The sequence below is a fragment of the Rhinoderma darwinii genome, chromosome 4 (assembly GCF_050947455.1).
Source record: "Rhinoderma darwinii isolate aRhiDar2 chromosome 4, aRhiDar2.hap1, whole genome shotgun sequence".
NCBI classification, from domain to species: domain Eukaryota; kingdom Metazoa; phylum Chordata; class Amphibia; order Anura; family Rhinodermatidae; genus Rhinoderma; species Rhinoderma darwinii.
Genome location: NC_134690.1, coordinates 100469342 through 100482773, shown reverse-complemented (window position 1 = coordinate 100482773; position 13432 = coordinate 100469342). Strand labels below are relative to the sequence as shown.

Here is a 13432-nt window from a genome sequence, read left to right as displayed (position 1 = left end):
ACTGTAATCCGTATTTTATATAAAGCTGTAGCAATGTCATATTTTATTACCAATGATGTATAATAAGCGTTGTATAGGATGTAATAAATGTCATCGTTGTGACTATGTAGCAGCATCTTGTACTCTTATCACCCCTGGATCTCCACCACTTCCACTTTCAGCCGGATGGTGGCGCCTTTCATTGTATGCTCTTATACAAGGGCTGCGATGCCTGGAAGAAGAGGAGGCAGAGTATGGGCGTCTCCATCTGCTCCTCATTCCCCCGCCATTGGATTAGTGAGTTGTAAGTGATGAGATCAGCAGGGATCAGCTTTCAGGATGGGGCATTGCTTCAGCAGCAGGCTCTTCCCATCTGGGCTGTCTCTCTCCTATGCAGGGGGTGGGGGTGACAAAGGTAATCTTTAAACACAAAGCAAAACTGCCCCCATAGGGCTCCACCAAAGGAAAAAAAACAAGGACCTGCATAGAGAATCCGCTTCTATTACTGATGGCTGTACTAGTGCTGCCCTGTGATATGCCAGGAAGAACAGGGGTGCCAGTTAGCTGTGCCTTCAACTACATGTGTGGATCCAAAAGGGGTACAACTGTGCCCTGCGCCTAATATGGGAGTATCATTCCACCAGTAACTTTACCAGGATACCCAGGTCGTGGCAGGAGGCTGGCGCAACATTGCGCTGTGCCATTACGCATTGCACATCTGGAGACGCAGGGGAATACTAACGTTTTCCGAGGATCCTTTGTACAATTTTCATCCTTTCTGGTTTACATTGTGTCCTAGGGCTTTAAATGACAAGTACTGGATATATCTGCTCATTGTAAGGTAAGTGCTTTATGTGTCCCCTAAGTAATATATACTGCACATGAGCCCACGAATGTACAACACACAGCTCCACCTTTATCTTCTCACCATGGATCTATTCCGTATAATCATGGCATTTACAACTACTGTATATTGTGCCCACACTGTGCCACATGTATCCATCTGCCTCCTGGTTCAGTTAGATTTGTTTATGTAAAACCAAGAGACCTTTGTTTTTCAAATAGGCATCTTCCCAGGTCAATAAATCTCATTTCTGCTTGTTGTGAAGGCTCAATAATAAACTTTGCAACATTGTTTCCATTATAAATGATACCGAACATGTATATGAAGTGTGCCAAGCATATCAGGCGTCTGCAGACAAGTGGCAGGCTGAACGGGGCATTGTTGGCATGTGCAGCTGTATTGTAAGGAACTGCTGCCATGTTTATGTTTGTAAGTTTTCTTTGTGTTTTGTGTCTTTTATTCAATAGGATGATGTTCCTGTTTGGCACATGGTCTGCTATGTGCTCATCATATCTCAGCACCCACATAGGAACATGAAGGGAGTTTCTACACTTTTTTTTTACTCTTTATATCCATTGTTGTTAATGCCTGCCCCCACTTGGAGGATACATTGTTACCCCATTGAAGTGAGGTCACACAGTAGGTGGCATATTATAACAGTTCTTTCAGGCAAGTCAGAATTGGGCCCAGAATAATACATTGTGGCAATTGTGTGCTGTCTATTGAACTAGAATGTGCAATTATCCATTATGACTACTACCTAGCGGGGTGTTGTAATAAACTGGACCTTTGTGTGTGCAGAATGTGGCCTAGGGAGGGGAAAATGCAGTATTTAGATGTCTGTTCCTGAGTTTTGAAGCATCCAGAGGTCATGTAGTTAGACAAGCGTCTGTGGTCTAGGCCAGGGGGCTACGACTGTGAATTATAATTAGAGTGGATTTTGTGCAGTGTTGACATTTATATGTTTGGACCGTGACAAAAATGAGTGAAGAAACTATCATTTCTTATTACTGGTATTATGATACTAAGGTAACACATGAAAGACGAGGGTTTATCTATCCCTGCTCATATTGTATGCAGCATTTCTAGGACAAATACAGAACACTTTATAAAATGTGCTGCGTTAAGTAGCATTTACTCCTAAAATAGAAAAGTGTCACTCTGTCAATTCTAGAATTATTATTCTGTAAAGCGTTTGCAGTCACTTCAGTTATTTTTTTCGTTATCTTAGTCTCCTATGGTTAAAAGGTGGCCTCGGCTATCTCTGTATCTCCCATATAACTGCATGCACAGCCAATTTTCCATCTACAACATGACTGGGTCCGGGCATCCTTGTTGCCAGGATTGGTGAAGTTGAAAATATTCAGGTTCAACCTTTTTAATAGATGATGGTTACTATTACATTGTTCTCTAGGGTTGTCATCCAGCCTTCCACAGATCATATAAATTAGTTTCTACAAACCATATGAATCAGCTTTGTTATACAGAATTTTATTCCCCCTGCTTCTTCCCTTATAAGTGTCAGTCTTGACTGTAGTCCTGGCATTTTATTCATAAAGCAGTGATGATGAACAGAGCTTTAACCCCCTTTCCGAAAAAGAAGTGCTGCAGAGCATGTAATTGGGGAAGGGCAAGTAAAAAACAACAGAATTAAAAGGATAAAATGAATAAAGTTTTACTAATATGTGATTATGATCAGTAAGCAATGCTGCATCTAAGGGGCTTCCTTCCTAGTGCATAAATGGCAGAGGGTGATGCTCAGACTTATATGTACATATTAGAACCTCTATTACAGACCACTGGACGTGGTCTCTAATAGTAGAGTATTTAACGCCTCGGAGTGCTGCTAATAGAAGAACACACATATAGGGTCATAGCAGCCATATGAAATTATATAGGCACTTCCAGCTATAGGACTGAGCAAAAACGGAATCCTGAGTTCACAGTATCTACATATGTTACATGAAAGCATTGAGCCTGTCCAGCCGTTGGTGACCTGCGTGCGAAATGAGGCCCCACAATCTAATTTTTTGTGACCTCCGTGTCTCTTTACGAACTCTGTATTTAATGCACCTTTCTTTTAGAAGTTTAGAACATACATACATCATGACTAGAGCCCCTAGACTTCAGGGTCTGACACTTTTAGTCAATACAACCAGTATTGCCCACCAACCTGGGCTGTTTCTCTATGTCGCATAGGGAAGAATGAATATTGCCTGCTTTATGTGCAGCCTCACCTTTGTTCCTCCCCTGTTGAATCACTTATAACAAATGGGGACACTAGAACTCCTTTCTCATGATTGTGTAGGACCCAGCATTCATACCCGCACAATTCAAATATGGTGAAAACCCAATTATCAGTGCAAGACTAGAGTGCCTCCATAAACAGTGCAAAGAGCCCCATTAAGTGTCAGAGAGTACAGTTTTACAGTTTCAGTCAATATGTTAAATTAGGGCACATTCACACGTGGCGGAATTGCTGTTGAATTCTGCTGCGGACAGTCCGCTGTGGAATTCTGCAGCAGCCATTTTTTACATTTGTTTGTATACATTTTTAGGAAAGTTAGTTCAGACGTTGCAGAAAATAACTGCGGAAATCAGGCTGCGGTGCAGAATTTTCCCTCCGCAGCATGCTGATGACGTTTGCGGAGAAGCGGAATTTCACTGCGTATCAGCCTTTGCAATGCAAAAACTGAAATCTGTGGCAAGTCCGCTGTGATATCTGCAACTTCTGAATTAGCTGTCAAATATGAAAATGTTGGTGCAGATTTGTTGCGTAATTGCCCCAAATCTGCACCAACATTTGCAGCGGAAAAATTCTGTCACGTCTGAACGTGCCCTTAAAAGAACACCTCCTCCTGGCTCCAGCACTGCCATAAAGTGACAGTCAATGAGCAGCCGCTTGCTTGTCACTTCCTTTGCTGCTGCTGATTTCAGACAGACCGCTCCTGCTGACAAGACCTCTGGCTTTATGGGAGAAATGCCTGCTCTGCTGGGAGTCTGCGAGCTCTCCCCTATTTTCAGGAATTTCCTGGACTATCAGGGAGGACTGGCTGCATGGGGCAAAGCAGAAACTTAGTTTAAACTGTTTGTAATGAGCAGGACTGAAGTAGTAGACGGCCAAGTGGTGGAAAAGGTGGAATGAAGCACCAGGATGATTCCAAACAAAGTATTTCCTAACACCAGTGTGACTTCACACCCGGTCACAGCAATAACGCAGAGGCAGACTGTGATGTCTGGCTTACAACAAACAGGACAGAGTCAAGGGCCGTCCACTGCAAATTTCAGGCCCTCCACTAGGCCTTGCTTACATGCTGGCTGACTTGCTTGCGGAGAGGCTCCTGCCTGTTCACCCGCCAATATTTGCTGCCTCAACATCCTCGAATGCTCCTGGACCTACAGCAACTCCAGGCCCGCACTCGTGCCACTCAACACCGCAGGCAGCACTGCAGCTCCTTCACGATGAGCTTTTGCCCACACACTAAACACTGTTGAGCCGGGTTCCCATGTAGCGTAAACTCTGCAGAATTTCTGCAACGGAATTGTGTGCGGAAATTCCGCAGCATTTACAGTAGCAGCAAAGTGGATGAAATTTAGTTGATTTTCGGATGCGGGTTTTCCCCATTGAATTCAATGGGGATGCAGGACCTGCAACAGAAAGCCAACTGTTGTGGACTTTTGTGGTGTAATCACACCGATTACGCCGCAAAAAAACGCAATTCCGGAATAAACAAATCATACTTACCCCCTCCTTCTTCCTGCAGCCTGGCCTCCCAGGATGACGTTTCATCCTATGTGGCCGCTGCAGCCAATCACAGGCTGCAGCGTCACATGGCCTGCAACATCATCGTAGGAGGCCGGAGTGGACATCAAAGGAGGGAGGAGGTAAGTATGAGTGCTTTTCCATCCGAAAAACCGCACAACACAGCGTAGTTCCATTTTTTCAAATGGAAAATGCTGTGGGCTCCAGGTCTGATACGCTACGTGATTTTTGTGCAGCGTATACGACTTGCGGGAACCCAGCCTTAGGTGGGAACAGCCGCTTTTTGTAAACTAAGAACCATCCCCAGCTTGAGGACGCCTTGTAGCCATGCTGGTTTTGTCCTCCCTGCTGTTATGGCGCAGGAACATCCTAACTAAGATGGCATCCAAACCGTTGCTCCTGGCACCAACATATTTAACGCTATGATAGCCAGCCATCAATTCCTGAGCAGCACACAATACAGTAAAGCATAACATAAAATACACATATGTTGCAACATGACATATCTTCTTTTTGGATTCCGCTCCTGGGGAGAAAAGCAGGGAAAAGACAACACATGGCATTTAAATACACATTGAATAAAATTAAATTGATCGTACTCTGGAATATTATACATCATAAGGCCTTATTTACACGAGCGTAGTTCACGTCCGTGGTACGCGCGTGAAAATCACACGCGTCGCACGGACCTATGTAACTCAATGGGGCCGCCCAGACGGTCCGTGCTTTTCACGCAGCATGTGGCCGCTGCGTAAAACTATCGACATGTTCTATACTTGAGCGTTTTTCGCGCATCACGCATCCATTGAAGTCAAATTCACGCGCGGCACATGGACGCACTGCAGTGTGCTGCGCGTGATTCGCGCATCAGTTGCTGAAGAAATGAAGGCAAAAATAAAACCACCTCCTTCATTTCTGTTTCGAAACATAAAAACAGTGTTATAACGATGCCATATGCGTGAAAATCACGCAGACACGCACCAAACACTTATGACACATGGAACTGCAACACGCCAAAAACGCTGCATTTTTTGCGCGTTCAAAGCGCACACGTTCGTGTGAATTTCGCCTAAATTATAGCCCTTAAAAGGGATGTGCATCACTCTTACGTTACATTAAGGCTTCATGCACACTTCCATTGGCCGTCGTACGGCCGTTAATGACGGATAAGTGAAACACGGACCGCACACGACTGGCTTCCGTGTGCAGTCCGTTGTTTCACAGACCAAGTCAATGAAAAGGCAGAGACTGTTCTGTCAAAAACGGACAGGAGTAGGACCTGTTCTATTTTTGACGGAACGGCCACACGATTACGTTAAAACAACGGAAGTGTGCATGGCCTCATTGAAATGAATGTGTCAGGGTGCTATCCGTTAAAAAAACAGATAGCACCCTCAAGAAAAAACTGAAGAGGGCATGAGGCCTAAAAAGCTCTAAAACAACATAAACCAACACAGCAGAAAAAAACGGTGTAAATTGTGAAAGCTCCCATCGCCTGCCTAGTTGCTGCAGTAATAACCACAGCAGCAAAAATGCAATAACAGCACAGTGTGTGAACGGGCCTATACATGTACAATAGTGGCCTATACATGTAGAATAGTGGCCTATACATGCACCGCTCATCAGTGTAATGAACATTGAAGCTGGAGTCAGCTGCATTAATCGGACAGAGTGTATTCTCCATGGTAAGACTACATTTGGGCTAGCATTTTCTTCTAGAGGAACACATGCAGCACTCTTTTTGCCTTGCAATATAATGCAGCACTGTGCTCTTGTTGACAAAGCTGAGCCTCTTCTAAATTGTCAATTCACTTAGACTTGGCAGCATTGTTAATGCCTCCGCTGCTTGCCAGGGCGGTTACAGTGTATTGCAGGGTTTTCCAATAGCAATGGACATGGCTGAAATGCAAAAATACCATAGATACTATAGATGCATAGTTGTCACCACAGAATACCTCATTTAGGTTTCATAGATTTCAGGAATTGTAATATATGTCCCCGAATGACACCAAGTGGTTTTACAGCATGCATTTAACTACCTGTAAACAGATGGAGCCGTCTTAATTGTACACTTTATGGAAACGACCATGTCATTGCGTAACAAAACATGTAGATTGGCGTTATATGGAGGTGTATTTATTATTGTCTGGATGTTCTGTGACATGGATCTGAGTGTCCGGCAGAATGGGAACCTAGCTCTGCTTCATCTGTTATTAGGGAAACTGCATGTAAAAACAACAAGTGAAAATGCAGACTTTACTGTGATACTTTTTTTTTAGTATGGTGCTGATGTGAAAATGATCCTGTATTGCATAGGCCTCTCATCCAGGCTAGGAGAGACCAACCTTTCTGCCATGTAGGTTTATTCAGACTGAGTACTATAAGTTCAGATCATGTTACAGATAGTGTATTTTGTCCATAGGTGGACACTTCAAAAAGATTTGTCACTAGTTTCTGCTGCTAGCCTAGTCTCTAGGCCAGTGGATGCATCACTGTGGCCTACAGCCGCTGGGCAATGTGGTCCCGTCATATTACGTCACTGTGGACAAAACATCACTGCAGCGTAATTGTCACTTATAGAACATAGCTGAACAGCAGCCAAGGAGCAAACACTGAAATAGTAGGAAAGTATTATACATGGAGTAGTGGCTTATTATCATGATTTAGACCTCAACTGGAATTTCACTTTAGGCTTGATTCAACAATCGCATATTTGTTGCAAATTTTAATGCAGTTTTTTTAACCAAACCTAGAAGTAGATCCAGTAGAAAAGAGAAATATAAGTTTTTCTTTTATGTTTCCCATTCCTTTTAAAACCACTTCTAGCTTTGGCTTAAAAATCTGCATCAAAGTCAGCAACAAATCTGCGATGTGTGAATTCAGTCTCACTGGTCTGCTGGATATTATGTAGTCAGTCCACTGCTGATATCACTAATGGCTTATAACTGTTGCCATTGGAAGGTAGACTTGTATATAGAAAGAGGTCCCCGTGATAGACATATTTAAGGGGGTTGCCTATTTTAGCTGATAAAGAAGGGTCTACTGATTGGGACTTGTCATTAGATGCAGCCAGAAGCTGCTTCCAGCGGTGTAATTCTTGTTTTTTTTTTATTGACAATAATGTTGCTCCTTGGAAAAGCTTTCAATGACTAAATCATTTAAAAACTAAAAACCTGTAACAATAAAGAAGAGGCCGTACTGAAAGAAGGAAAAAGGAATAAGGGAAGGCCTCCATGACTAAAATAGATGGGAGGGACACAGAGTTGGCTGGCCTATGAGAGGAAAGGGGGGGGGACAGCAGGAGGGCTTGAGTGAGAAGGGGTGGGGATTGAAGGGGATGTACCTGTTTCCTGTTTGTGCTCTCCCTCTCTTCGCCAGGACACAGAAGCAGGAACATGTTTGCTACCCCTGCTGCGTCTGATGAGGAGGCTATGGAGCTGTTGCGGGCCGCGGCAGCCTCTCAGGGTCCTGGATGGCTCGGAGCACGAGTAGCGACGCTGCTGCAGGGACAATCGGGCGCTCCGGTCCAGGAGCGAGCAGAGTCGGCTGGAGCAAGCGGGGAGCGCTCTGTCATGCCGGTGGTCGCGGGGCTGCTGGAGCAGGCCGAGGTACAGGACCGGCGTACCAGGGGGTCGGGCAGGAGAAGAGGAGAGCCCGTTTCCCCCATGACTCAGGCCAGGGCTGGCACTCCCGGCGTGACGCGCAGCACGAGGCGCTCGCGCCCGTCCTGAAGACATCCCGCGGGCGCGGCGGCGCAAGAGGAGCCCATCAGTGGACCCTGCAGGCCAGACACCAGGGCGGCCTGCCGCTGCTCTTTCGTCTGGTCCTGGGAGGAATCCCAAAACGCGGCAGCGCCCGGCGGCAGCGGCGAGGAGGACGCGGCCTTCACTTCCGGTCACATCCTCTCCTTCTTCAGCACGTGGCGGAAGGGCAACGGCGACCCTGCATGGTGATGTGCCAGCCAGAGGGTCGGCTCATGGTGTCGTCGAGGTGGAAACGACCAGAGGTCGCAGGATGAGGTCGGTGGTTGGAGTGCCAGGGACGGAACAGCTTGGAGCTGGTTCAGCGGGACGGATGAGGCATGAACTGGACCTCGGCCAATTGGATGATGCGATGTCACCCCCCCCTTTACTCAGACGAAAATCGGAATTCCCCGTGCACACATTGCCAATGCGGACAGCGCCAGAGGGAGTTCGGAGCATTGGAGGACGGTGAGCGGCGGGCCTCTCCACGTGGACATGGGGGTCCGGCTGACGGGTTCACAGCCCCTGGGCAGCCTGGTGAGTTGACACCTACGTTACCATTTCCAGCTTTATTGATGTCGGGTATCGGTGTAGAGGGTGTCGAGGCGGTGGGCGTCGCGGCGGAGTCGGGGGTCCCGTCGCTACAGGCGGGTGCGGGGGATAGTTTGGCGGAGTTAGTGGGATGTTTAAAAGTGTTAGTGGGGCGGCTAGGTGGTTCCCCTTCCCAAGAATCGTCAGGTGTGGCGCCGGCCGCGGTGTGGGGGGGCAGTGTTGGAAGCGCTCCGGTTCGTCAAAACGGTGGGGGGTTGAATGCCGGGGCAGCGGTGGCAGTGGCGGCGGCGGTTCAAACAGACTCGCCAAAGGAGGTTGATAGGGTGCGTCTTGATGATCGTGCGCGCGGGGAGGTTTATGTTTGTTATGAGGGCCCGTTAGGGGCGCATTTAAAGCAGGAGGTAAAGGAAAGGATTTGGAAGGACGAGTATGTGGAGATTTTTTCCTTGCTTCCGCTGGAGAAGTTTAATTTAGATAAGGTGAAGCGGGATGAAACAAAAAAGGATGAGGAGGAAAAGAGACGGTACAGGTTGATTCCAAAAACGTTCGTCAATTGGATGCAGGCTTTTGTAATTTTGGCGAGCGTTATTGGGGAAAAGGCGCCAGATAATTGTTCCGGCTTGTTTTGTTATTTGGATGCGGTGGGGGAGGCACATCGGGTTTATGGGGGCCAGGCCTGGCTTCGTTACGATGAGCAGTTTCGGCAGAGGAAAGCGGTGCGGCCGAATATACGGTGGGACCATAAGGACATAGCCTTATGGTTGAAAGTGACGGCACTTTATAAGCAGGGGCAGTCCTTTCCCAGGAGCGGGAATGCAGCAGGAACTTCCGGCGGGGGTAGTCAGGGCTCAGGTTCAAAATTTGGGACGTGTTGGCAGTTCAATGAGGGGCAGTGCAAATTTGGAGCGACGTGTAAATTCAAGCATGCGTGTTCACATTGCAGCGGGCAGTCACATGGAGCGTCTAAATGTTTTAAGAAGGGTAAACGACAAGGGGGAGCCAGCGGTGCGTCTGGTTATGGGGGAGACTCCGGTGAAACTCATAAAGATGGCCCCCTTTCTAAGTAGGTACCCCAATAAGGAGGGGGCGCGGTTGATTAGTTTAGGTTTTGGTTACGGTTTCGTTATTCCGCCCCCTTTGCATGAGGTCCCTTTCACGCAGCGCAACCTTAAGTCGGCATATCAGCATGCGGGGGTAGTCTCGGAAAAAATCCGGAAGGAGATTGATCTGGGCAGAATGGCGGGCCCCTTTAGCACGATCCCAGTTCCAGGTTTGGTGGTGTCACCGTTAGGGGTGGTTCCAAAACGAGAAGGTAACAAATTCCGGCTTATTCAGCATTTGTCCTTCCCGAAGGGGGCGTCGGTTAACGATGGCATTGACCAGGATATCTGTTCCGTGGTCTACACGTCGTTTGATGCGGCGGTAGCGTTGGTACGTGGTTACGGAAGAGGGGCTCTGATGGCAAAAACTGATATTCAAGCGGCGTTTCGTTTGTTGCCGGTTCATCCGGACAGCCAGAGGTTGTTGGGATGTTATTGGGAAGGGGATTATTACATTGATCGATGCCTTCCCATGGGTTGTTCGTTGTCGTGCGCGTACTTTGAGGTGTTTAGTTCTTTTTTGGAATGGGTAGTCAGGGAGGTCGCGGGGGTGGAATCAGTTATTCACTTTCTCGACGATTTCTTGTGCGTTGGCCCGTCGTGTTCGGGGGTTTGCGCAAATTTGTTGGAGACGGTCAATTGGGTGTCAAGGGAGTTCGGTGTACCCTTGGCTGTGGAAAAAACTGAGGGTCCGGTGACGACCATTTGTTTTTTGGGAATTACTATCGACTCCGTAGCAATGGAGTGCAGATTGCCGGAGGATAAGTTGGGGGATTTGCGGTTGGTAGTGGAGCGAGCGTGTCGGATTAGGAAAATTACGCTACGTGAATTGCAGTCCTTATTGGGGAAGTTGAATTTTGCCTGCCGCATCATGCCGATGGGCAGGGTTTTTTGTCGGCGGTTGGCAGCGGCGACGGCGGGGGTTCGGGAACCCCATCATTTCATTCGTCTGGCTGCAGAGCACAGGGAAGATTTACAGGTCTGGCTCCATTTTCTGGCACAGTATAATGGGCGCTCTCTTTGGATGTCCCGGGCGTTAGATAGCTTCGATTTGGAATTGTTCACTGACGCGTCTGGGGCGGTGGGGTTCGGGGCGTTCTTTAAAGGTCAATGGTGCGCGGAAAAATGGCCGGTTGCATGGGTGGAGGCGGGGCTGACGCGTAACTTGGCCCTACTCGAACTGTTTCCCATCGTGGTGGCGGTCACCATTTGGGGAGACAGGTTCCGGGACAAAAAAGTGCGTTTTCATTGCGACAATTTGGGGGTGGTGATGGCTATAAATAATACTTCGGCGTCGTCCCCTCCAGTGGTTCGCTTGTTGCGTCAGTTGGTGCTTTCCTGTTTGAGTTTAAATGCATGGGTGGTGGCGGTGCATGTTCCCGGGGTAGAGAATTGTATTGCTGACGCGCTTTCTCGCTCGCAGTGGGATCGTTTCCGGCAGCTGGTCCCGGACGCGGAGTTAACAGGGGTGGACTGTCCCAGTCATCTGTGGGAGCTGGTATCCAGGCGGCAGGTGCATTGATTAAACGTTCACTGGCCAGTGCGACGTGGTCGTCGTATGCGGCTGGATGGAGGCAATGGGAGGAGTGGGTGAGATCTTTGGGGGATGTGTGCTCGGATGATGATAGGATGGTGGCCTTGCTGTTTTGGTTGGGGGATGCGTTCGCCCGGGGTTGCACGGTCGCTAAGGTTAATCGCTTCGTGGCGGCCATTGCTTTCGGTTGTAAGTTACGGGGGTTGGCAGATATCACGAAGCGGTTTTTGGTGGGCCAGGCATTGAAAGGGCTGAGACGGGGTGTAGTCGTGAGGGATAAGAGGCGTCCCGTGTCATTTCAATTGTTGTGTTCCCTGGAGGTGGTGGTGCGGCAGGTGTGTCGTTCAGAGTATGAGAGCAAGCTTTTCCGGTTGGCTTTTGCGTTAGCTTTTTTTGGAGCTTTTCGGGTAGGGGAATTGGTTTCCCCCAGTTCGGTGAGAGCGGGGGGCTTGTTGCAGGATAATGTCGATTTGTATGAAGACAGGGTGGAGATAGTGTTGCGAAGGTCCAAAACGGACCAAGGAGGGGCAGGACGTCGAGTGGTTTTGCTGGCGGTCCCAAAGAATCCGGTTTGTCCAGTGTTGTGTGTCAAGGAGTACTTGGCGGGTTTAGATCTCTCAGACGGGCCGTTGCTGCGGCACGAGGATGGCTCGTTTCTGTCGCGGTATCAGTTTATTTCGGTTTTCAGAAAGTGTCTGGTGGCTAGCGGGGTGCAGGCAGAGCAATACTTGTCTCATTCTTTCCGTATAGGGGCAGCGACGGAGGCGGTGAGATGGGGTTTAGATGATGCAGGCGTGCAGCGGATAGGGCGTTGGGAGTCGGCGCGTTTCCGTTCTTATGTGCGCTTGAACATGTTGTGATATATTGATGTATAGCATGTTCCGGGTGCGTGCGTTTCCGCCTGAGTATTAATGGTACGCGGCAGCAAGAGGTGGTGCGTGTATGTTCTTCATTTGTTTTGCAGGCCGTGACTCATGCATGGTGTGGATTATGGGACATTCTTTTGTGTACTGGGGTGCCCTTCGCGCGGATGTACGGCCGGACGGTCGACAGCTCAGGATTCCGCGGGACGCGGCGGTTGTGAGGTGGATGGGTATACGGGGAATGACATGGAACAGGGTATTGCCCGAGTTTCACAATTTTGTACTGCTTGACAGGGCGCCGGAGGTACTGGTGTTGCATGTGGGAGGCAACGATTTGGGTATACGCCCTTTCCGGGAGTTGGTACGGGACGTCAAGCATGATTTGCTCTGCTTATGGGCAACTTATCCTAAATTGGTGACGGTGTGGTCTGAGATGGTCCCTAGGAAGAACTGGCGGATGGCCCGTTCTGTGGGAAAAATGAACAAGGCTCGCATTAAGGCTAATAGGGCCATATCGAGCTTCGTGACGCGTAATGGTGGGGTTGCGGTGCGCCACTGGGATCTGGAGGCTGGGACAGGCAGCTACTGGAGAGAGGACGGTGTGCACCTCAATGAGGTGGGGATGGATATGTGGAGTCTGGCTTTGACCGATGGAATTGAGCGAGCGGTGGGAGTGTGGAGGAGCTCGCAGGCGTGAGGTGGTCAAGGCCTGTTTCGCTTTGGCGGGGGGGAGTCCTTGAAGTAGGTCGTAAAAAGTGGTGGGGGGGAATGCATCACGGGATGCACCCCCAATTTGTCGGCTTCTTAGGGTGTTACCCCTTTTGAAAGCTGGGTTATATATATTTATATATATATGGTGGTCATCTGCAAAAAGGTAATTTGGTGCTCCTGGGCCGGGTTACGGCTGGGGGTAAGGTATTTGTGGGCAGATGGCCAAAATTAAGTATCGGTGGCTTCAAGGACTTGCCCCTGTCATTCTGGTTGGTTTATAATGTTATGACCCTGATAGGGTCGCAGTGGGTTATTTGTTGTTATGATGTATCCCCTTTTTTGG

At 48.4% G+C, this 13432-nt stretch overlaps 1 protein-coding gene across 1 annotated transcript in view; it reads left to right on the top strand.

Moving 5' to 3' along the window:
• Window positions 1–292: 292 nt before the first annotated feature.
• Window positions 293–13432, top strand: part of SPSB4 (splA/ryanodine receptor domain and SOCS box containing 4) — a 153269-nt gene continuing 140129 nt past the window's right edge. The window contains exon 1 of the mRNA XM_075861430.1: window positions 293–820. The gene's annotated coding sequence lies outside the window, so the exon portion shown is untranslated. The remainder of the gene's footprint in view (window positions 821–13432) is intronic.